The sequence below is a fragment of the Manis javanica genome, chromosome X (genome assembly GCF_040802235.1).
Source record: "Manis javanica isolate MJ-LG chromosome X, MJ_LKY, whole genome shotgun sequence".
Taxonomy (NCBI): Eukaryota; Metazoa; Chordata; class Mammalia; order Pholidota; family Manidae; genus Manis; species Manis javanica.
This window is the reverse complement of record NC_133174.1, coordinates 71805454-71829777: the sequence shown is the minus strand read 5'-3', so window position 1 is coordinate 71829777 and position 24324 is coordinate 71805454.

Here is a 24324-nt window from a genome sequence, read left to right as displayed (position 1 = left end):
TTGATATGTAGATGAACCAACCTTCTCCACCCCTTGGAAACACATGTTGATATGCAGATGCACTAAAGCCAGGTGAGAGATCCTGAAAATAGTGTAATTTTACCCACAGACCACCCCTCCAGAAATCTTGCTTCACAATCTACAGGTTCCCCATCTTCTGTGATATACCCTGACTGAAAAAACTGGAGCAATGTAACCAGGCTAATAACATAAAGTAACAACAGCAATAAAATCATGATAATCCTCAAGCCAGAGGCTTCAGCTAGGTTCAAAGTCCTAGGCAGATTAAGCCCATAACTCGCCCATTCCACAGGCAGTCAGTAAGTGAACAGGGGGGAGCAATCATCACGTGGCAGCTGCAGTCAGGGAGTGCATCCAAGCCACAAGGACTGTAGAAGAAAATAATCTTAAGGGTGATAAGATACATGTCTTAATGACACCAGCATAGGGAAATCTTTTCCCTCAGGTAGGATACATACAACAGAGTGCTCCTGTGATCGGACAGTGGCAGGAAAGGTACCTTATCCTGGTCTAATATGCAAGACTTTCACCCCCCTCCCTGTGGGAGTTACTGATGGGTCAATATATAGGGCTATGGGAGGTACATGCACTGGCCATAAAGATAAAATAAAACTTCCCTGCAACATGATCTTACCTCTTGGATGATTTGGGTACACTACTGTGACCTTTATGGGCCATTCAGGTGTTACTCCAGGAATACACATGAGGCCAGCTTCCAGGCCTTTTCCCTAAGGTGCCATAAGGGCCAGCCATCACTGCTCCGTGTGTTAAAATGTCCAGGGCCATGTCCATTCAACATTGTCTCCAGGATATAATGCAGTTAGGCTGGCAGCAGGATGTTGCTCTGCTGGCCATATCCTGACTTTAATAACTTCTCTTTTGTTTGCACATACAGTTGTGTAGGAGAGGAAACAATATGTGTTAGCATATCCACATAGCTCAAGGTTCCTTTTCAGGGCTTCTCATTCAAACACCGTATACTGTCCATGAATGATATGACCAGCTCCATAGACTATTGGTGTCTGACCTCAGGCCAGATTTCAGTAAACCACTGTACCTCTCTATCATGCCTGCCCCAGTAGGGTTATATGGTATGTGAAACTTCTACTTTATCCTAATTGCTGAACCCATTCTTGTAACACATGTCCAGGAAAGTGGGTGCCTTGATCACTCTCATCACCTGCGATCAGTCATAGGCTGCAAAGAGACACTCTAGGACCCTCTTACTGGTTTGCTGATCTGCACGATATGCAGGAAAAACAACCAATAGGCCAGTAGCTATATCCAAACAAGTCATGGCATACTGATATCATTCTGATGTGGGCAGAGACCCAATATAGACTATTTGCCACCTAACAAAGTATACTGGTACCTTTTCTATTGTCCCATGTTGCTGTGGGACTTGGTATAAGTTCCTCTTAGAGTACACAAGGCACTGCCTCTGGGCTCTGCTGACTTCTTCAGAGGTCAATGGCAAGCCCCACCGACGGGCTCCAGCTCACATATTCTTTTGCCCCACGTGCAACAAATGCTGATGTAGCCATTGGGCCCATCAAAGGCAGGCTTTTCTTTTACCTAGAGCACCAGCGCCATTGTGTGTCTGCTTCATCATTCCCTTGGGATGCCAAAGACAAATGGCCAGTCACATGATATATGGTAACAGTCTTAGTCTGACCAGAGTCACATAGATCTTGCCACAACTCTTGCCACCAAAGGGACTGGTGACAAACTATCCAGGTGCCATGGTACCATATCAGTCTCCACAGGGTCTGATATAGGGCCCAGCTATCAGTGCAGACAACTATAGGGGAGGTCTCCTGGGTGATCAATCACAAGCCATACTGCCTATAACTTAGCCCATTGGCTGCTCTTCCCATCTCCATCCTCCATCTATAATATCCCAGACTTAGGATTGAAAGCCACAGCCCTCCACATGGGTGGTTGCCCACAACTGGAGCCATCTGTATACCAAGCATATTCAGGTATAGGGGATTTTCCATCTTGATAAGAGCTCTCAGCTATCAATGGCTCAAAAGCAAGTTCTTCCTGCTTTCCAATGGTATACATCACTAGCCCTAGTAAGCATTGCAGTTCTCCATGTAAGGGACTATAGAGATGATATGCTGTTGTAAATATGCACTCCATCTGGCCCATGTAGGTGTTTGTGCCACACTACTCCATGGCCTTTGAGTCCCGTCTCACACCCACCCTGCAATGGGACAGGTGGTTATTACATTGGTCAGAGCTGTTCCAGTAATGGGCTCCATAGCCAGCAGGGCATGGTAAATAGCAACCAGTTGCTTCTCTACCAAGGTGTACAGAACCTCTGTTCTTTTCCATAGTAACGACCAGAATCTAATGGGTTGGCATGTCTGTTCAAGCCACTACCAAAGACCCCATTCCAAACCATCCTTGGTTTCACGAACATCTAGCTCATAGGGCCTTGATGAGTCAATTACACTCAAGGCCTGTAGTATCTTGACTTCTTGCTTAACATCAGTAAAAGCAGTTGCACATGTCTCATCACAGTCCCACCTGAAGCCCTTTCATACCAACTTGTATAAGGGCTTCAGAATTTGTGCCAAGTTTGGGGTAAACACTCTTCAGTGCCCCCAAAGACTCAAAAACTCTTGTAAGACTGCCACAGTGGTAGGGGTAAAGAAATCCTAGACCTTGTCTATGACTGCTTGAGGAATAACTTTAGATTTATCTAATCAGACAAGTCCCAAGAACTTTACAGACAAGCCAGGTTCTTGAACCTTGGTGCTGTTCATAGCCCATCCTCTCTCCTGTAAATGATTCAGCAGTCTAGAAGTTGCCTCTTCTAAATCTGCAAGGGAATTAGACATGAGCATAATATCATCAATGTAGTGATACAGCCACACCATTTGCACTTTCTTCCATTTGGCCAAGTCCTGTGCTACAAGTCTGTGATAAATGGTGGGGCTATGGAGGTATCTCTGTGGAAGGACATTAAGAGTCATGTTTCAGCCTTCCTACATGAAGCCAAAATGATCCTCACTTTCCTGTACTATGTTAATAGAGAAGAAAGCATTAGCAAGGTCCACAATATAATGGTACATCCCCAATGGGTTAGTATGTCCATAAGGGCTGCTCTAGAGGGGAGAACAGCATGCAAAGGTTGTGTGATGTTATTCAGTTTCCTATAGTTGACAGTCATACACCAGAAGCTGAATGGCTTTTTCACTGGCCACACTGGGGAAGTAAAAGGAGTATGAGTGGGCTTTATGATGCACCTTCTCCAACTCCTGTAGAGTTTCTCCAATTTCCTTGTGACCCCCAGGCGATTTATACTGCTTAGTATTAGTCACTCATCTAGGTACAGGCAGAGGTACAGGTGGGTGCCTAGCATGTCCCCTCAGAATGGCCCTTACCACATGTACCCTCAGTCTGAACTCACCTGCAGTGGTCTGTAACCATAGGCCCTGCAGGATATTTACCCCCAAAATATATTTAGGGATGGGAGAAATGTACACTGTATATGCCATTGGGAGTAAATGCCCTATCCCCAGTGGGATTTGGGCTTTCTTCACTCTAATTGACTTACCCACTTAGCCACCAATCAAAGCAGGGATTCCAGAAAAATGCTCAGGGTTGCCATAAATCAAAGAACATTCACCTCCAGTGTCCACCAGCAGTAGAACACATTGTACATTCACAGGGACCAATGAATTACTAATTATACATGTGGCCTCTGGTTCCCACCATGTCCCCCAAGGTGGGAGCTTTGACCTTTCCCTCAGTCAAGCCATGATGCCCCAACATCATCCTTTGGGGGAGAGGGCCCAGTTGGATCCTGAGTACTGTTGCCAAGGAAGTCTTGCAGGGGCCCAGGCCAGACCTGGGGCTTTGACTCTGACTTCCATGTCCTGGACTTCAGTGGCTGGAACTGCTGCTCTGGCTTTAATTGGTGCCACGGTTATAACAAGATCCTGTTAGGCTGCCCATCAAGTTTGTCTTTCATTACCCCAGCTTTTATCAAATCAACCCACATCTGGATCCTTGAGACCTTCACGGGGTGTTTTGCACCTCTTCTTTCAGTCTTAGCCCATATTTCCCTCCGGGCTCTTATTGTTTGACCCTCCCCCAGATCTGCTAAAGTACAAGTAGCCTCACCTATGGGTTGCCCTATGTGGGGGGCAAGAATAGTCACTAGGCCCAAAGAGAGATGGGGGAGCTGTATGGAGCACCAGATTTCTTATTCCTACAGTGAATACCTCCTTTTCGGGACCTGGAGATTCATATTATAGATTATATTTTTTCATGCCCAGCTCCCATAACACCTGCTGGAGCTCTGCATAGGTTTTCCAGCTAGTGGGTAAGTATAGTAAATCACCTTGATAAGGGCAAACAGCCCTGATGGCTGTTGTCAGCTAATACAGAAGCACCCCATTTCCTGATGTGTGATGGGCACTTTGTAACCACTGCTGGAGAGAAGGGTGAATCTTCAGGAAAGCCAGTCTACTCATTTCAGAGCCCGACATAACAATGGTTCTGATCCCCATATCCCAGAGACACAAAAGCCATGTAAGCAGAGGTTCCAATGGCTTCTGCCGATACTGAATGCTCACTTCCACCAGCTTATCCTGAGTATAGGGGTGGGACACAGAGTGCTCCACAACCTGGGGAGGGGGCAGCTCTTTCCCCTCAGGAGCCTGTGGTTGTTGTGCTTTTACTCTTTTAATTACAACCGGGTGGGCCTTTAATATGGAAGAGGCTGGTTCCTCGGGTGGCGGCTTTGGCAACTCATCAGCAAGGGACCATTCCCTCATCCTCTTCCAAAACCTCCTGAACCATCTCTGGAGCTGAAGGCACCACTTTTACCTCCCCCTTTCCCATGACCTTCTGCAACATGGACTCTCTTGCTGCCTCTGCCTTTGCTGCTGCTAAGGAATTTCCAGGACCATGACCCATCCTTTCAATAACTGTATCTCTCCCTTAAGGGCATAACATAGGTCATCACCCAGCTCCTCTCAGTGATGCTGAAGTGTGTTGAAATCTGTCTCTCTTCTCGATAACCCTTTCTCTCCTCAATAACCCTCTCTCTCTCCTCAATAACACTTTCCCCCTATCTCTATGAAAAGAGATCTTACAAAGCCAGCTACTACACAGCCACTCAGGGTCTCTAAGCAGTCTTCTATCTCACAGAGGACTAATTCCACAGCTTCTGGACTAATTCAAGGTGCCAGAAGGGCCAGCCATTACTGGTCCATGTGTTAAAATGTCCAGGGCCATGTCCATTCAACAGTGTCCCCAGGATATAATGCAGTTGCAATTTTTCCTATGTTAGTGAGTGAATAATGAATTTGGAGGTGAAGTCAGAGTCAACTTCTCCATGTTGGAACTAGCTAGTTTTGGCAAGTCTGTTATCTGTACTCTCACTCCACGTCCTGTGAGAACAGCTCACATGGAATTTGTAGAATCTAAATGTAACTCTGGGAGGGAAAATATGTTCCCAGCCTGGGGCAAATAACCTTCGAAGCTGAAATTAGTCAAAGTGAGAAATAAAGTGGTAGAAGCCCATTTATTACTTATAAGCAGTCATCTACTCCTGCTTGCTTGTGTCTCTTGCAACCCAGCTAGCTCCCTATGCCCCAGCAAACCTCTCTGGTCCAGGTGCATGCTTGCTCTCCATCCCCTTTGTAATCATCTATTGATATGGACACAGTCTACTTCTCTCCACCCCTTGGGTACACCTACTCATATGGAGAATCACTAAGGCCAGGTGAGAGATTATGGAAATTTTGCAATTTTACTCACAATAAGAAACCATCTTGCCAAATGAAAACGGAAGCAAAAGTCCCCCTCTCCCTTTCCTGCTCATGTCTGGCTATCTACCTACTATAACAGGATATCCATTTCAGTGGCCTAGTTTATTGTTTTTCTGGCCTAACTCGGGACAGCAAAAGGCTTGGTTAAACAAATCCATCTGAGAAGTCTGTTATTTATAGCAGGAACTGTAATTTTCAAATCTCATGGTAAGTCATATCTTGCTATAATAACTAAAGCAATGAGAAGGAGGCAGAAAGACTTGGGATGACTAGGGAAATAACAATGTGAGGCCAGTGACTCACACATAAAAACACAGAGGGGAGGATGTGAATATCAATGATAAATTTTCTTCTGATCAGAGCTCCATTTCAAGGAAAGCCATTTGAAAACAAATGAAACACTTGAATGTGAGCCACCTTTGATCTCAATACACAAACACTTCTCAAAAATATCTGATGCTCTCCTTTAGAGTAGGTGGAAGAAAGAACCTTTCCATTTTGGTACTTTGAGTTAAATATTTGGCTGACCTCTGGCAAAAGTATCAGGTGAAGAAATGCAAAACTCAGAGCTCTTCCACTTCTGTATGCAAACCATACTGACTCCAGGTAAAGCCTACCAGTAGGCAGATGCCTGAATGGTATCATTTGAAAGATGCTGGGAAGGTCCATCCTCTTAAATGAGAATCATTAATGTGAGGAAAGAAGGAATTCAGCTCGGTGTTGCAGTGAAGTCAGAGTGAGATGTGAAACTAAGGACAAGAAAGTAAACTTTAAAGTACTCTGCATAGAATAACAGAGCGGGCCTGCCTAAAGTTAGATTGGCACAGCTGCTCATTGTGAGGCTTCTTTTATGTGGTTTTGGCAGGGCAGAGAAGACTTTGATTGACAGCTCTTAGCCCTCTAGGCTTGTTCTGATTTGGGGAATAAGGGCATGGATTGTGCTGTGCCTGGGCTTCTGATATTTCTTACCTGGGGAGACCCTGGACATTTCCTTTGTCACTCTTGGACCCTGTGGCTTCATCTGATTAACTCTCTGACTCATTTCTGGCCCTCTGGTTTTATCTGATTAACTCCCTAAGTCATTTTGGGGGGTCCTCTCTCTTTTTAAGGCCACCTTTTTCTATCTTTCTGCCTAACAATTAATACATCTAAAAATGAAAAAAATTAATTTTAATGCTCTACCTAGGAATCAGATATTTCATGCAAAAGAAATAGAGGGATGTCTTAAAGAACATGTGAATCTAAGAGGGAATCTCATTCCAAATAAGAATCCCTCCCAAGTAACTGGCTTGAGGCCCAAGTAACTCCCAAGTATAGCTTTCTCTGTACTCAACTCCCTGTTGGTTATGCTTCTATGCAGCACCAATCTCTGCCTGAGAATTAGACAAGCTGGAGACTAGAACTCCTTACTATTACTCCTACTCCTGCTTAGATTTTTCAGAAAATTCCAGTAGTATATATTCTGATTCATTTTTAGATAGTACCAAGGTAAATTAGGTTAAGAAAATAACCTTTAAGAAGAGCATTTGTTAAATAATGCATGGTTGTACTCCTGTGAAGGACAACATAGTAAGCCACTTACAATTTAGGAGTAGTGATTTTCTAAATGCTTAGAGGGGAGATGGTATTAAAAGCAGAAATAATTGACTTGGGGAAGTGGTACATGTGGCACTTACTTTAGGCAAACCACAGTTTATCCTAGGACTGGATTTGCTCTCCACCCCTCTACCCTTCTTAATTCCCTCCTTTTGTTTTACTAACCCCTGACTCCCCACCTCATGGAGGTTTCCAACATACTTCGTATGGATTTGTATCTGGGTTTCCCTCCACAGTTCTCAAGCCTTGTAGGCTTCTTAGACTCTCATAAAATATCCCAGTTTCTAACAATAAAGTCCTTCATAAATAGTGGGTTCTATTCTGATCATTCTGACTAAAGTGATAATGTATTAAGTGTACTCCCTCCTGGATAGAGGATTTGTATGCTAATGAATGACTTCAGTGAATTTATTGAAATCTAGGACTCTACAGCATGGAGTCCAGGCCATACTTTATACCCATGGGGGAAAGTGGATATTATTGGCAACCCACCCTTGGTAGTTTACTTTAACAACCACAAGAAAAGCAGTAAATAGGGTGGAAGAGATGGTGAGCAGGTGAAGGTGATGATGCTAATAAGAGCTACCATCTATACTAAGTTGCTATATATTATGTACTTTTATATGCAAACCCATGAAGTAAATACTATTACAATGTACTGTGGGTAAAATTGCAATGTTTCCAGAATCTCTCATCTGGCCTTAGTGCATCTCCAAATCAATAGGTGTTTTCAAGGGGTAGAGAGAAGTAGTTACCTCCATTTATATAGGTGAGTACAAGGAGGGTGAGGAGTGAGGGCACACCTGGACTGGAGATATTTATTGGGGTCTTTTTGCAGCTGGGTCATGAGAGACACAGTTGCGCAGAAGTAGACTATACCTTGTAAGCAATAAATGGCTTCTCCCATTTTATTTCTCCTGTTGACTGATTTCAGCTTCAAAGGTTATTTGCCCCAAGCTGGGAACATATTTTCCCTTCAGAGTTTCACTACCTTTTATAAATGAGGAAACTGAGGCATGGAGACATTAAGTTGTGTGGTCATAATTTAAACCAACCCAATCTGGCTACAGAATACATGCTCTTAAGCACTATGCTAAACTGTTTCTTAACATGTGAATTGGAATTATATATTTATTCTCTGCAATAGCTCCAGAGGGCAAATGTTTTAACCTCCATCTTAAGATCAGAAAAAAAGTTTTGAGAAGTTTAGTAAATCATTTGAGGTCACATAGCTAGGAAGTGGTGTTTTCGGTATTTGAACCCATGTCTGCATGTGGGTAAAATTGCAATATTTCCAGAATCTCCCACCTGGCTTTAGTGCATCTCCATACAATAGGTGTTTCCAAGTGGAGGAGGGAAGTAGTTCATCTCCATATTAGTAGGTAATTAAAAGGGCAAGCGAGGGCTTATTTGGACCAGAGAGGTTGAGTAAGGGTCTCTTCTTCTGCAGCTGGGTCAAGCAAGACACGGGAACACTGCTTTTAAGAACAAAATGGGTTTCCCCCATTTTATCTCTCCCTTTGACTGATTTTGGTTTCAAAGGTATTTTGCCCCAAGATTTTCCCCCCAGGGTTATATCTGGAAGTCTTTGGCAGGACTTCTGAACCAGAAATCTGTCTATGTGGGTGCAACACTTGGGTAGGCTGCCTCTAGAGATGGTGGGGAGATGCCCAGAACACCCATCCCATGGATGATGTAGAGGCCTCAGTGCCTGTAGCAGTTGAGGGTGCAGCTTCACTCAGGAGCCCTATATAGGTGGGGCTTACAATTGGGGAGCCCCTAATGGGGAATTGGTATAAGGTAAAGCACCTCCTAGAGGGCAGGGCATTCCCCAGAATTGGGAAGGTGTGGGGACACCAGAAGCTGTGGAATTAGCACTCTGTGAGATAGAAGACTGCTTAGAGGCCCGGAGTGGCCATGTAGCAGCTGGCATTGTAGGATCTCTTTTCCTTAAGATAGTGGAAACTGTTAACAAGGAGAGAGACAGACTTCAGCATCACTTGGAGGAGCTGGGTAATGACCTGCTGGATGCCCTTAAGAAAAAGAGATAGTTACTGAGAAGATGGGTCGTGCTCCTAGAATACACGTCAGCAGCAGTGAATAAGAAGGCAGCATTGCAGGAGATCATGGGAGAGGGGGAGGAAAGAGTGGTGCCTTCAGTCCCAGAGATGGTAGAAGAGATATTGGGAGAGGATGAGGGGGTGTAGGCAAGGGTTGATCTGTTGCCAAGGCCACTGCCTGAGGCACCAGTTTTTCCTTTATTATTAAAGTCCTATCCAGTTGTAATTAAGAATATAAAAATGCAACAGCCAGTGGGCTCCTGAGGAGGAGGATATGTCCTCTGCCCAGGTTGTGAAGCACTCCATGCTATGCTCATATACCTAGGCACTGGGATATAGGGGGTGGAAATAGTTTCTGAAATGGGTAGACTGGCTTCCCTGATGACTCACCCTTCCATCCAGCAGCAGTTGCAAAGTGCCCATCACACCTCAGGGAATCAAGTGCTCTGGATTGGCTGACTGCAGACATCATAGCAGTTTGGCCTCATCAGGATGATTTATCATACTTACCCCTTAGCTGGAAAACCTATGCAGAGCTCCAGCAGGTGTTATGGGAGCTGGGTATGAAAAATATCTATACTGTGGACCCCCAGGGCCCTGATGAGGAGTTGTTCCTTGTAGGAATGAGAAATCTGGTGCTGCATAGAGCTCCCCCATCTCTCTTTGGGTCCCTAGTGACTATTCTTGTCCCCCCACATAGGGCAACCCATAAATGAGGCTACTTGTATTTTAGTAGATCTGGAGGTTGAAACAAGAAGAACCTGGAAGGGAGAATGGGCTACAACTGAAAGAGGAGGTGCAACAGACCCTGTGAAGGTCTCAAGAACCCAGATATGGGTTGATTTGATAAAGGTTGGGGTAGTGAAAGAAAACTTGATGGGCAGTCCAATCGGATCTTGTTAGAACTGTGGCACCAATTAAAGCAAGAGCAGCAGTTCCAGTTGCTGAGGTCCACGACATGAAAGCCAGAGTCAAAGGCCCATATCTGGCCTATATCTCTGCAAGACTTCCTTGGCAATAGTAATCAGGCTCCTTATAGGCCCTCAGTCCCAGAGGATGATGATTGTGCATCATGGTTCAACTGAGTGGAGGGTCAATGCCCTCACCTTGGAGGATGTGGTGGGGACCAGAGGCCACATGTAGAATTAGCAATTCATTGGTCCCCCATGAATGTACAACATGTCCTTGCACTGGTGGACACAGGAGCTGAATGTTCTCTGATTTATGGCAACCCTGCACATTTTCCTGGGGTGCCTGCAGTAAAAGATGGCTATGGGGGTAAGGCAATTAGAGTGAAAGAAAGGTCAAACCCTTTGGGGATAGGGAATTTATCCCCAAAGGAGTATAGTGTGTACATTTCTCCCATCCAGAATATATTTTGGGGGTAGATATCCTGCAGGGCCTGTGGTTACAAACTACTGCAGGTGAGTTCAGATTGAGGGTACATGTGGTAAAGGCAGTTCTGAGGGGACATGCTAGGCACCTACCTGTACCTCTGCCTGTACCTAGGCGAGTGACAAATACTAAGCAGTATAAATTGCCTGGGGGTCACAAGGAAATTGGAGAAACTCTACAGGAGTTGGAGAAGGTGGGCATCATAAAGCCCACTCATAGTCCTTTTAATTACCCAGTGTAGCCATGGAAAAAGCCAGACAGCTCTGGAGTTTGACCTTGGGGACTACAGGGAATTGAATAAAGTCACACAGCCTTTGCATGCTGCTGTCCACTCTAGAGAAGCCTTTATGGACACACTCAGTCATGGACTAGGGATGTATCATTATGTTGTGGTATTTGCTAAAGCTTTCTTCTCTATTGACATAGCACAGGAAAGTCAAGAACAGGTTGCCTTTATGTGGGAAGGCTGGCAGTGGACATTCACTCTCTTTCCACAGAGATACCTCCACATTCCCACCATTTGTGATGGACTTGTAGCCCAGGACTTGGCCACATGGAAGAAACCACAAATGGCATGGCTATATCACTACATTGATTATATTATGTTCACATCTGATTCTCTTGTGGATTTAGAAGGGGCAGTTCTTAGCCTGTTGCATCATCTATAGGAGAAAGGTAGGGCTGTGAGCAGCACCAAGGTTCAGGGACCTGGTGTGTCTATAAAATTCTTGGGCATTGTCTGGTTGGGAAATACTGAAGTTATCCCAGAAGCAGTCACAGACAAGGTCCAGGCTTTCCCTATCCCTACCACTGTGGCAGTCTTACAAGAGTCTTTGTTTTTTTGGGGGTACTGAAGAGTGTTTATCCTGCACTTGGCACAAATTCTGAAGCCATTATACTGGTTGGCATGAAAGGGCATCAGGTGGGACTGGGATGAGACATGTGCAGCTGCTTTTACTGCTGCTAAGCAAGCAGTCAAGGCAGTACAGGCCTTGAGTGTAACGTACTCATCAAGGCCCTGTGAGCTAGGTGTTCATATAACTGAAGATGGTTATGGATGGGGTCTTTGGCAGTGGCTTGAATGGACATGCTAACCCATTGGATTCTGGTCAAAACTATGGAAATGAGAAGAGGTCCAGTACACCTTGACAGAGAAGTAACTGGCTGCTGTGCACCACACCTTGCTGGCTATGGAGTCCATTACTGGAACAGCTCTGACCAAGGTAATAATCACCTATCCCACTGCACAGTGGGTGTGAGACTGGACCCAAAGGCCACTGAATGACGTGGCACAGACACCTACATTGGCCAAATGGGGTGCATATTTACAGCAGCATAGCACTCCCTCTACCAGTCCCCTTAAGTGGAGAACTCCAACTCTTATTGGGGCCAGTGACCTATACCAGTGGAAAGCAGGAATAATTTGCTTTTGTACCATTGGTAGCTAAGAGTCCTTATCAAGATGGAAAAGCCCCTATACCTGAAGATTCTTGATATACAGATGACTCCAGTCATGGGCAGCCCTCCAGGTGGAGGGATGTGGCTTTCCATCATAAGAATGAGACACTATGGAAGGAGGATGGAGAGGGGAAGAACAGCCAATTGTCTGAGTTGTGGGCAGTTTGGCTTGTGATCACCCAGGAGTCCTCCCCTGTAGTTGTTGCAGTGACAGTTGTGCTGTCTATCAGGGCTTGACCCTGTGGCTACTGACATGGTACCTTGTCACTTGCATGGTTGGTCACTGGTCCCTTTGGGGCAAGAGTTGTGTCAATACCTATGGGCCTCTGGTCAGAATAAGACCATTACCATATATCATGTGACTAGCCATGTGCTTTTGGCATCCCCAGGAAGTGATGAAGGAGAGACATTGGCCCAGGTGCTTCAGCTAGAAGGGAAGCCTGCTTCTGATGTAGCCCAATGGTTTTATCAGCATTCGTTTACCATTGGGTAAAAGACAATGTGAGCTGTAGCTTGTCAGTGGGGATTGTCATTGACCTTTGAAGAAGTCAGCAGAGCCTGGAAGGAGTGCCTTCTGTGCTCTAAGAGGGACTTACACTGAGTCCCAAAACAATGTGGGAGAATAGTAAAGGGGCTAATACACCTTGTAAGGTGGCAGATATAGTATATTGTGTCTCTGTCCATATCAAAAGGGTATTAGTATGCTATGACTTGTGTGGACACAGCTACTGGAATGTTGGTTGCTTTTCCTGCATGTCATGCAGATTAGCTAATGATTAAAAGTGCCCTAGAGTATCTCTTTACCATGTATGCTTGGTATATGCCACAGGTAATTGAGAGCAATCAAGGCACCCACTTTACTGGACATGCATTACAAGAATGGGTGCAGCAATTAGGAAAAAATTGGAAGTTTAATGTGTCATATAACCATACTGGGGCAGGCATGATAGAGAGGTGCAATTTTTTGTTGAAACCTGGCTTTAAGTCAGACACCAATAGTCTATGGGGCTTGTCAGTTCATTTATGGACATTGTTACAGCATTCGAATGAAAAGTCTCACAAAGCAGGCTTAAACCTTGTGCACATGCTAACACACACTGCTGTCTCTCCTTTAAAATGGTCTATGTAAACCAGGAGGAGTTATTGAAGCCAGGATATTGCAAGCAGATCAACATCCTGTTGCCAGCCCAACTGTATTAAATTCTGGAGACTCTGTTTAGTGGATGTGACCCTGGACATTTCAGCACATGGACCAGCATTGGCTGGCACCTGTGGCACCTTGAGGAAAAGGCCTGGAAGCTGGCATCATGTGTCTTTCTGGAGTAACAGCAGAGTGGCCCCCAAAGATCATAGTAGTACCCAAAATGTCCAGGAGGTAAGAGTATCTTATAGATAAGATTTGTTTTATCTTTATGGCCAGTGCATGTACCTCCATAGTCATATATATTGATCCATCTCTAACTCCCACAGGGAAGTGGTTGAATGTCTGGAATACTACACCAGGACAAGATCCTATTCCTATCACTGCCCTATCACAGGACCACTCTTTTGCATGTATCCTGCTTGAGGGACAAGATTTGCCTATGCTGGTGTCATTAAAACATGTATCTTATCACCCTTAGGATTATTTTCTTCTACACTCCTTGTGGCCTGGATGCAACCACTGACTGCAGCTGCTGTGTGATGATTGCTCTGAACTCTCTACCTGTTCACCTACTGACTGCCTATGGAATGGCCCAGCTATGGACTTAATCTGCATAGGACTTCGAACATATCAGAATCTTCTGACTTGAGGATTATCATGATTTTATTGTTGTTTCTAATGTATGTTATTAGTCTGATTACAATGTCCCATTTTTCTTGCCCAGGGGCCATTGTAGAAGATGGGGAATGAGTAGATTGTAAGGAGAGATTTCTGGAGGGGTGTGCTGTGGGTAAAATTCCAATATTTCCAGAATCTCTTGCCTGGTTTTAAGGAATCTGCCTATCAATATGTGTTTCCAAGGGGTGGAGAGAATTAGTCCATCTCCATATCAATAGTTGATTACAAGGGTGAGTAAGGGCTTTTCTGGACCAGAGTGGTTGGATGGGGGTCTCTTCTTTTGCATCCAAGTCAGGAGAGATGTGGGAATACTGCTTGTAAGAAATAAATGGGTTTCTCCCACTTTGTTTCTCCCTTTGACTTATTTTGGTTTCAAAGGTATTTTGACCTGGGATTTTCTCCCTGTATTTACACTGCAGTTCTGAGGTCCACACTCTTGCCATGATGCCATATTTCCTCTGTGGGCAGTCAGGAGACTCTAGAGTTTGCCTCTAAATCACTGTTGTACCTGGCCTAGCCATCTTGTCCCCTTTAAAATGAGAGGGTTGAACTGAATGATCTCTGGCAACCTCCCAACTTTGATAGCCTATGAAACTAATTAACTCATCTTTGTAGGCAATAGGTCTTTGTCCTCCATTTTGAAACAGGTTTGAAAGTTGCTAAGCTTCTGCTTACTTCTTATGAGCTCAGTGAAGGACATTCTGTTTAGTTAACAATAAATGTTAAAAACGTGCTTTTTCAGATAAGTTACTCTAGTAACAGGGAAGGTTTTATTGCACATTATATATTGTAGATATGTATACATATATATATGGTTTATTGAGAATTAGGTTATCTTTCCTATGCTAAATTTTTCATAAAATAGCCAAGGCATTTCTTTTATCTTTATTGGATCTTAGTGAATCATCAACAGACGAAAACTTGTGACTCTTTTCTTTTCTTGACTGCCTGCCCAGGGAGAGACTTACTCTTCATCAATCTCATTTTCTGAAAGAAAGTCAAAACTGCAAAAACTCTTTGTTTTCCTTCTAGTTTTCAAACCCTATATATAGGCATTTAGAGTCTGTGGTAAGGCAGTTCCTTCACTAATTCAAAACTATTGTGTGATTTACTGGACTTTTATCAGGAGACAGACCAGCCAGCAAGTTATTTTCTAAGTCTTTCCCTTGTCTCACACTTCCAATCAGAGTGCTTATTAACAGTTGGCACACTAGGATATTAACTTTATCAGGAACTGAAGGCCACTGATCACAGTGTGAGCCAAAATCCCAGAATGTTAGCCCCAAAGGAGTTTTGATATTATGTAGTCCATTCCCCCTTATCTTAACAAATGCAAAAACTGAGCTCCAGAGAGATCATACCAAGAGTTAGTGAAGAAGCTGGACTTCAGAGAATTTTCTCCCTCCAACATAGCTTCCCACCCTAAAATATTTTCTTATGTCTGTACCTTTTTCCAACACTTTACTCTACCATAGATGTTTGGTCCATTAGTACTGACTTCTAAGGAACCCAACTCATGCCTCTTCTCCCAGTTTTTCCTGGCCCTCACAACCAACTTTAAATGGAATCCTTGAAGCACTCTTGTTCTCAGGGCTTTTCCTATTACCATTCTGCCATCTTGACCAATTTCTAACCGGAAAAAAAACTCTAAACTTCTGGGGATTTATTCCATTCCTTCAGGGCTTGATCCCTGCAATCCTACTAGAGCTGATCTGAAAAACTAGTGAATATTAATGGTGCAAACTGGTTAATGTAATACCTCTTCCGGGAATGATATTTGCATTTTAACAGAGGCTATTGAGGCCAATCAAAGGAACTGGAGTGAGTCTTTCCTGTAAACTTCAGAATAGCCTTAAAGGGGATAAGGTCTGAGCGTGAACCCTTTAACCTCAAGTCACAAGAATAAACTATTACTACACCTCAGGCTAACATTGTTCACCTCTAAGGAATTGTTTGTCTGGCAAATTAGTATGTAACCATGTGCAAAGGGATTGGAATTATTTGTCTTTTAAAAAAACATACCTATTTAAAGATGTTTTAAGTCAGGAACAAACTTGAAATAAGCTTTCAGCTTCAAGGAGAAAGTCATTTGTATTGGGCACAAAGACCTTGAGTGGACTCTAATCCAGGTTAGATTCAAAATCAAGCTAACGTTCTTTTCATGTGAAAAATTAGTTTAACTCATAAAACTATTTACCTAATTCTCTTCTTTCCAGCATTGTTCAATTTCCCAGTCTCTATTTGATATTTTGCATGGCTTAGTTTTGCCTTTTTTCCTATTAACTCTCTCTTTGATTAGTTCCTTTCTCTGACTCATCTGTCATTTCCCATATTCTTTCTCCCATTTTCCTTTTCCTCTGGCTTCCTTTCCATTATTTGTCCTGGTGATGCTGGGGTTGTTGTTCACAAAGCCAAAGAATGAGCTTCACAAACACTCAAGGTAGGAGAGCAAGGTATGGGCTTTTATTTAGAGATAAAGTGAAAGGACAAAGTTCTCAGCTCACGCCAGGAGGGGATAAGAGAGTCCATAGTGGTGCATTGTCTAGGAGGTTTTACAGGCAGTTGAGGATTTTTCAAGAACATGAAAAAAACTTAGGGGTGTGGGCTTGCATCATCTGTCCTGTCCTCAAGGTCGGCTGGGTCATAGTCTCATTGCTAGGGCTGACTGCAGAGTCATGGGTTATGCTGATACCCTTGCAGAACACTCAAACATTCCAGGCCAAGTTGTTCCTGGCCTTTTGACTTTTAACTAATCTCACTGAAGATGTCTTTATCTTTACCCTAGAGAATTAGTGTGACCTTGCCTTTGCATAATGCTTGGCACAGAGTTTCAGTAGGGACTTCTTTGCCCATTGTTACATTGCTCTGACTAAATATTCTGCCCTGCTTTTCCCAGAGGCCCTCACCCTACTCTGATGACACCCATGGTCCCTGTCTCATTCCTCTCTCTACAGATGGAGACCCTAGCTGCTGCCAGGGAAACAGGGCGATGACCACTCTGGCTGCTTCATGCTGAGAGGGGGTGCAGCAAGGGGTGCAGTTAGGTCTCCATCAGTGGTCAGTCAAGAGGGCCTCGGAAGATGGACATTTCCATCCTGGGTTCCATTTCCATCACCATTTGCATTCTTGTGGCTTCTAGGCGAGATAGAAGAAATCGTGTTGTTAGGTTAAGTATACAGGGGCCAAATATTAGTACGAGGATAATGATGAGCCTGATAAATAAAATAGCATTATGGTATATTATAAGAAAACCTTCAGAATTTAAAACTCTCTTTCTTTCCATATGGCTGCATGGGCATGAAGCACTAGGTATGCATACTTAGAGTCAGTATATATATTGACTCTCTTTCCTTTCCCTATTTCAATGGCTCTAGTAAGGGCTATTAATTCTGCCAGTTAGGCACTCATGCCTGGTGGAAGTGATTGGCACTTAATAGTATCCCACAGAGTGACAACTGCAGAGCCAGCTTTCCACTGACCCTGCTAAGGAGCTGCCATCTGTGAAAAGGACAAGCTCTGGGTTCTCTAAGGGGGTGTCTTTTAAGTCTTCTCTGGCAGAATAGTTTTTTTTTTTAATGAAGGGTAGTTGACACACAGTATTACATTAGTTTCAGGTTTACAACACAGTGATTCAACATTAATATACATGATAATTCTACCTACCAGCTATCACCATACAAAGTTGTTACAATATTTTGACTATATTCCTTATGCTATATATTACATCCTGGTTACTTATTTATTTTACAATTGGAAGTCTGTACTTTTTTTTTTTTTGAGAGGGCATCTCTCATATTTATTGATCAAATGGTTGTTAACAACAATAAAATTCTGTATAGGGGAGTAAATGCTCAATGCACAATCATTAATCCATCTGAAGCCTAATTTTCGTCAGTCTCCAATCTTCTGAAGCATAACAAACAAGTTCTTACATGGAGAACAAATTCTTACATAGTGAATAAGTTACATGGTGAACAGTACAAGGACAGTCTTCACAGAAACTTTTGGTTTTGATCACACATTATGAACTATAAACAATCAGTTCAAATATGAATATTCATTTGATTTTTATACTTGATTTATATGTGGATACCACATTTCTCTCTTTATTATTATTATTTTTAATAAAATGCTGAAGTGGTAGGTAGATGCAAGATAAAGGTAGAAAACATAGTTTAGTGTTGTAAGAGAGCAAATGTAGATGATCAGGTGTGTGCCTGTAGACTAAGTGTTAATCCAAGCTAGACAAGGGCAATAAAACATCCACGGATGCAGAAGATTTCTCTCAAAACAGGGGGGGTGAGGTTCTAAGCCTCACCTCTGTTCATCCCCAATTTCTCACCTGATGGCCCCCCCTGTGACTGTGCCTGTCTTAGGTTGTTCCTCCCTTGAGGAATCTTACCCGTTTCTGGCTAACCAGTCATCTTCTGGGGTCAAACAGGAGATGTGAAGTTGGTAAGTGAGAGAGAAGCCATATTGTTTGAAAAGGTTAGCTTTTTACTTCTTTGCATATTTATGCCCGGTGGCTTCTATGCCCAGCATTTGTCTTGAGGTATCTTTACCACTTGGAAGAATTATGATACTCGGTAAATTCGATATGAGGCACGAATTCTATTTAAGGGTTGTAATTAGGAAGGAAGAAGAAAAGCTATAGAAGTAGCAGGTGGAAGAAAACATAGGAAGATTGATTATTTCTTTGACATATCTTCTTGTAGAGTAACTTAAGCATGTATAGGTTTTAAACTACTAATTAAATTGCGCACACACATTAACATAAAAGGAATGCAGTTACATAACCAAAGCAGATCTATAATTACCAGCCATCTCCAGTGAAGCCAAGAAAACCAATTAGGCACCCTAGGCATTTGTGAAAATTTGTCTATGATATGGTGGATATTGTCCAGCTGAACTTGAGAGAAATCAGACAAATTAAAACAACCCATTCCTGGGGACTGTTCACATCCCATATGTTCTTTTAACAGTAGATAGTCTGTAGTTGTAAGAATTTGGAGCTCTACAATTTGCACCTCTCCTAATTCTTAGTTGAGTTCCAACAGTATAGATCCAGTCCAATTTGTTGTTTTACTGTATGCACAGGCCAGCTTAGATATCTCCTTCTTCATTCCCATGGCAAGTCCAGGAACCGGTGGTATGAGTGCATCTACAGCTGTAGCAGCATGTGGATCTTTGTTGGGGTTTTTTGATGATCGTCTTCTGGTATGAGTCTTCCAGAGAGTGCTGATGTTGGAAGTTCTTCTTCATATTGTATCTTAGTTCATTTTCTGGGTAGCCAAATTAGGCTTTGATCCTCTGTATAAACACAAACAGACCCTTTGCCTACACTTTGATATGCCCTTTATACCATTGTGTAGAACTCCTTGGAGGTCACCACACAGGAACTGCTTTTTTTTTTAAGAGAAAGGAATATTATCAGAAAAATGTACCTCCATAGCCAATCATCTGACACCCTTTAAGTGGTCAGAATTAAGGATGTTTAAAGCATGCATTAATCATTGATTTACAGTTAGTTTTATCCCATCAGGGAGTAATCCCCCTTTTCTTTCTTTCTTTTTTCTTTTTATCATTAATCTACCCTTACATGATGAATATTATGTTTACTAGGCTCTCCCCTATACCAGGTCCCCCTATAAACCCCTTTACAGTCACTGTCCATCAGCATAGCAAGATGTTGTAGAATCACTACTTGTCTTCTCTGTGCCGCACAGCCCTCCCCTTTCTTCCTCCCCCACATGCATGCTAATCTTAATACCCCCCTTCTTCTTCCCCCCCATTATCCCTCCCTACCCACCCATCCTCCCCAGTCCCTATCCCTTTGGTACCTGTTAGTCCATTCTTGGGTTCTGTGATTCTGCTGCTGTTTTGTTCCTTCAGTTTTTCCTTTGTTCTTATACTCCACAGATGAGTGAAATCATTTGGTATTTCTCTTTCTCTGCTTGGCTTATTTCACTGGGCATAATACCCTCCAGCTCCATCCATGTTGCTGCAAATGGTAGGATTTGCCCTCTTTTATGGCTGAGTAGTATTCCATGGTGTATATGTACCACATCTTCTTTATCCATTCATCTACCAATGGACATTTAGGTTGCTTCCAATTCTTGGCTACTGTAAATAGTGCTCTGGCAGAATAGTTTAGGGCAAGGACCTGTTGGCAATCATGCTCAAGTTTTTCACTCATGGATTCAGGTAGAAAGGAAGAGCATATCTGCATCTCGGTTACAGGGCCCTCAAGGAGGAGTGACTGATATTTTAGTAGCCTACTGTCTGATTATCACAGGTGCTCCCAGGTGTTCAATAAGCTGGTGATATTATGGGGTGCATGCACTATCAAGTCTTTTCTCAGGGTCAGTTTTGTGGCTTCAGGTACTAGCAGGGCTACAGCTGCCACAGATCTCAGACAGTGTGGCCAGCCCTTAGATACAGGGTCTAGTTCCTTGCTTAGTTAGGTACAGGATGTTGCATTTCTCCTCAAGGTTGAGTTAGTACTCCCAGTGTCACTCCCAATCTCTCAGTAACAAATAGGTTAAATTGGTTTCCAGTGGGCAGGCTTAAGGCAGGGGCCTGGAATGGGGCTTTCTTCAAAGCCTCATAAGCTTTAATAGTATCAGGTTCCCACTGGAGTTTTATGGTGTCTTACCTTTGGGCTTCTTTAAGGAGTTGTTAGAGGGGTCTTGCTAACTCTCCATATCTGGGGACCCAAATTCTGCAATACCCAGTGATGCCCAAGGATCCCCTCAGGTGCCTGATAGTAGAGGGCAATGGGTGGCAGAGAATGGGCTGAATTCTCTCTTCCCCCAGGGCTCTAGTTCCCTGAGAGAGGTTAAGGCCCAGATATTTTACTTGCTGCTGACAGATCTGTGCTTGCTGAAAAGAGACCTTATAGTCACAATCAGCTAGGAAGTTGAGTAATCTCTGAGTACTTTCCTGAAAGTCTGTCTCTGTGGTAGTGACGAGAAGTATATCATCCACATATTGGGTGATTTCTGCCTCCCTTGAATCAGAGGATGCCAGGTCCTTGGCTAAGACCTGCCCAAATAGATGTAGGCTATCTCTGAATCCCTGGGGCAAAACTGTCCAGGTTAATTGAGCTGAGGGACTTACAGGATCCTCAAGAGCAAAGAGAAACTGGGATTCAGGTGCAAGCAGGATACAAAAGAAGGCATCCTTCAGGTCTAGCACAGTAAACCATGCTGCTCCCTCAGGAATCCTGGATAACAGGGTAAAGGGATTAGGTACTACAGGATGTAGGGGCACAACTGCTTCATTAATGGCTCGTAGATCTTGTACAAGGCACCAGCTTCTATCTGGCCTTTGCACTCCTAATATGGGAGTGTTGCAAGGACTGTTACAGGCTATCAAGATGCCTTGAGTTTTTAGGTTATTGATAACTGGTTTCAAGCCTTCACAAGCTTGTGATTTTAAGGGATACTGCCTCTTATGAGGAAAGTGATTAGGGTCTTTAAGATGAATCTGTACTGGTTGTGCTGATTTTGCTCTTCCAATGATTCCATTAATTGCCCAGACCTCAGGAATAATGTCTACTTCCACTAAGGGAAGACAGCGCTCATCTCTTTCTGTGTTCATATGTACAGAGGCTTGTACTTTAGAAAGTACATCATGGCCTAGAAGCGGTGTCGGACTTTCTGGGACCACTAGGAAGGCATGGGAGAACAGCATTGAGTCCCACTCAAAACTTAAAGGCTGAGTAAAATATTTGGTCATGGGCTTCCCAGATACACCTCTAATAGTAGTTGACAGGGAGGAGGGAGGGACAGGATTATGGAGGAGGACTGAATAGGCGGCTCATGTATCGAGCAGAAAATTGATGGTGTGGCCTCCTATGGAGAGAATCACCCAGGGCTCCTGTGGAGTTATGATGGTGACAGGAGCCATCAAGGGTAGCTCCGTACCCCTTCAGTCCTGACGACATTGTTGCAAGTCTGACCCCAGTTGCCTATGCCTCTGAGGATAGTCTCACTTCCAGTGGTCTTCTTGACAGAGCAGACTGGGCGTTGGCAGTTTGGAGCACCTAACCCTAGGACACTCTCACTTAAAATGCCCCTCTCTGCTACAGAGGAAAGAAGCTGCCTGGGGCCCAGTCCCTTGGGCTGGTCTCCCTTTCTCCAACCTCTGAGGCCCAAAGTTGACTCTCTGCAAGGCCATGGCTAATGCTTCTGCCTTTCCATTATCTCTCCTGTCCTGGTCCCTCTTTTCCTCCTCATCTCTATTATAGAAAAGTGATGTGGTGACTTTCAGGAGGCCTTCCAGATTTTGTTCTGGGCCAAATGCCAATTTTTGTATCCTCCTCCTGATATCTGTGGCTGACTGGGTGATGAATTTATCATTGAGAATGACTTGGCACTCTAGGGACATGTAAGTGTGCTTCACAAGTGCCTCCCTGAGCTGCTCCAGAAAGGCTGAGGGGCTTTCTTTTTCTCTGCATCACAGATGAGAATTTAGAGTAATTTATAGGTTTTACGCATGCTCTTTTCAGCCATTCTAAAATACAAGTTATAAAGTGGTTCCTGTACCAGTTATCAGCATCATCTGCATCTTGGCCTCACTCTGGGTCAGTGAATGGCACTGCTTGACAGCCAGTGGGGACTCGGGTTAGTTCCTCTGGAGATCTGCCATTTGCACTTATAGTATACCATTCATCTCCAAACTCTAAGGCTCCTCTGATTACTTTCTCTTTCTCTCCTCTGGTAAGGGTTTGGTTTAGTATAAGCATAACATCCTTCCAGGCCAGTTCAAAACTTAAAGTAAGCCCTTGGAAGGCTTCTATGTACTTGTCTGGGTCATCCAAAAATGTAGCCATGTCCTGTTTAATTTGCCTCAGGTCTTGGAGGCAGAAGGGGACATGGACCCAAGCCGGTCCCCACACTCCATTGGCTACTTCCTGTAAGGGCAATGAGGATGGGTATAACTGTCTTTTCCTCACCTCCTGGGAAGCCTGGTGGGGTGATTGGGCCAATGATGCTTGGGGTGGTAGTTCTTCTGTGGTCTGACTTTTAGGGTTCTTGGCAGGTGGACTTACATCTGGATAAGGTGGGCATAGCAGAGCCAGTGGAGAGGAATTAGGGTTTGGACTAGGGTCAGGAATTAATCCAATTATTTTTGCATAGCCCATTACTTTCCCTAAGGGCAAAGAAAGCATGTACATATGGGACTTCTGACCATTTCCCCTTCTTGCAGCAAAATTAAATCTAGCTGCATGATCTTATACAGTATACTTCGCTCAGGGGGCCAGGCATCTCCATCAGAGAGTTTGTATTGAGGCCAGGCTTATGAACATAAGAAGATAAGGCACTTATTCTTCAAGGTCTGGGGATTGAATTGCTCCTAGTTCTTCAGAATGCGTGCCAGATGCGTGTCTGGCTTTAGACTTGAAGAGGATGCTCCGATCTGAAAGAAAGAGAGAGAAATACAGGCGTCCAGAACCTGATCAGCTTCTCTCTGTGAGGGTGAACCCTCACTTTGGAGATTAGGTGACAGTGGTTAGGCACCCTCTCTGGTGGCCTACTGGCATTAACCACTCCTTACCAGCATGGCCTGTACCTTGCCTTGATTTCCCTCTTGCCTTCCTACACTAAGAAAGATTGCTTCAGAGTCCTGGATCTAGTGGGGACCTCACCAGTATGCTTGCTTTATGCCTTCCAGGAGTCCTGATCCAGACTCTAGTTTCTCTGCACAGGCTTTAGCATAATATACTTGGGCTGCAGATAAGAATTGCCATAGCCCCAGGAAGATTGCCTCCAAGGAAGAGAGATCAATAGTATAAAGCCATGGATAGAATTTAAATGGGGTAATTTACATCTACAGTTATTGAGGAGGGGTGTCTATCCTCTTAAACACCACTTTCTGACACTGCCTGGGAATTATTTGGCCAGTCACCCACTATAACAAATCTGATCTCTGAGACAAGTGGTTGGGGGTCAACTGAGACTCTCGCACAGGCAGCAGCCTAGCTAGAGGTCCACTCAGTGCCATCAGATCCATCAGCCAGATCCGAGATCCAAAGACTACTGTCTACTAATCCAGTCTGCCCTTACAGTCTGCAGATTAGGGTAGGAAAGTAAGAAATCGCTCAGCCACTCCCCGACATTCCTGTCCACCTGGAGGTGGGGGATCAAGGAGCGGCAGACACCAGGAAACCTTTCAA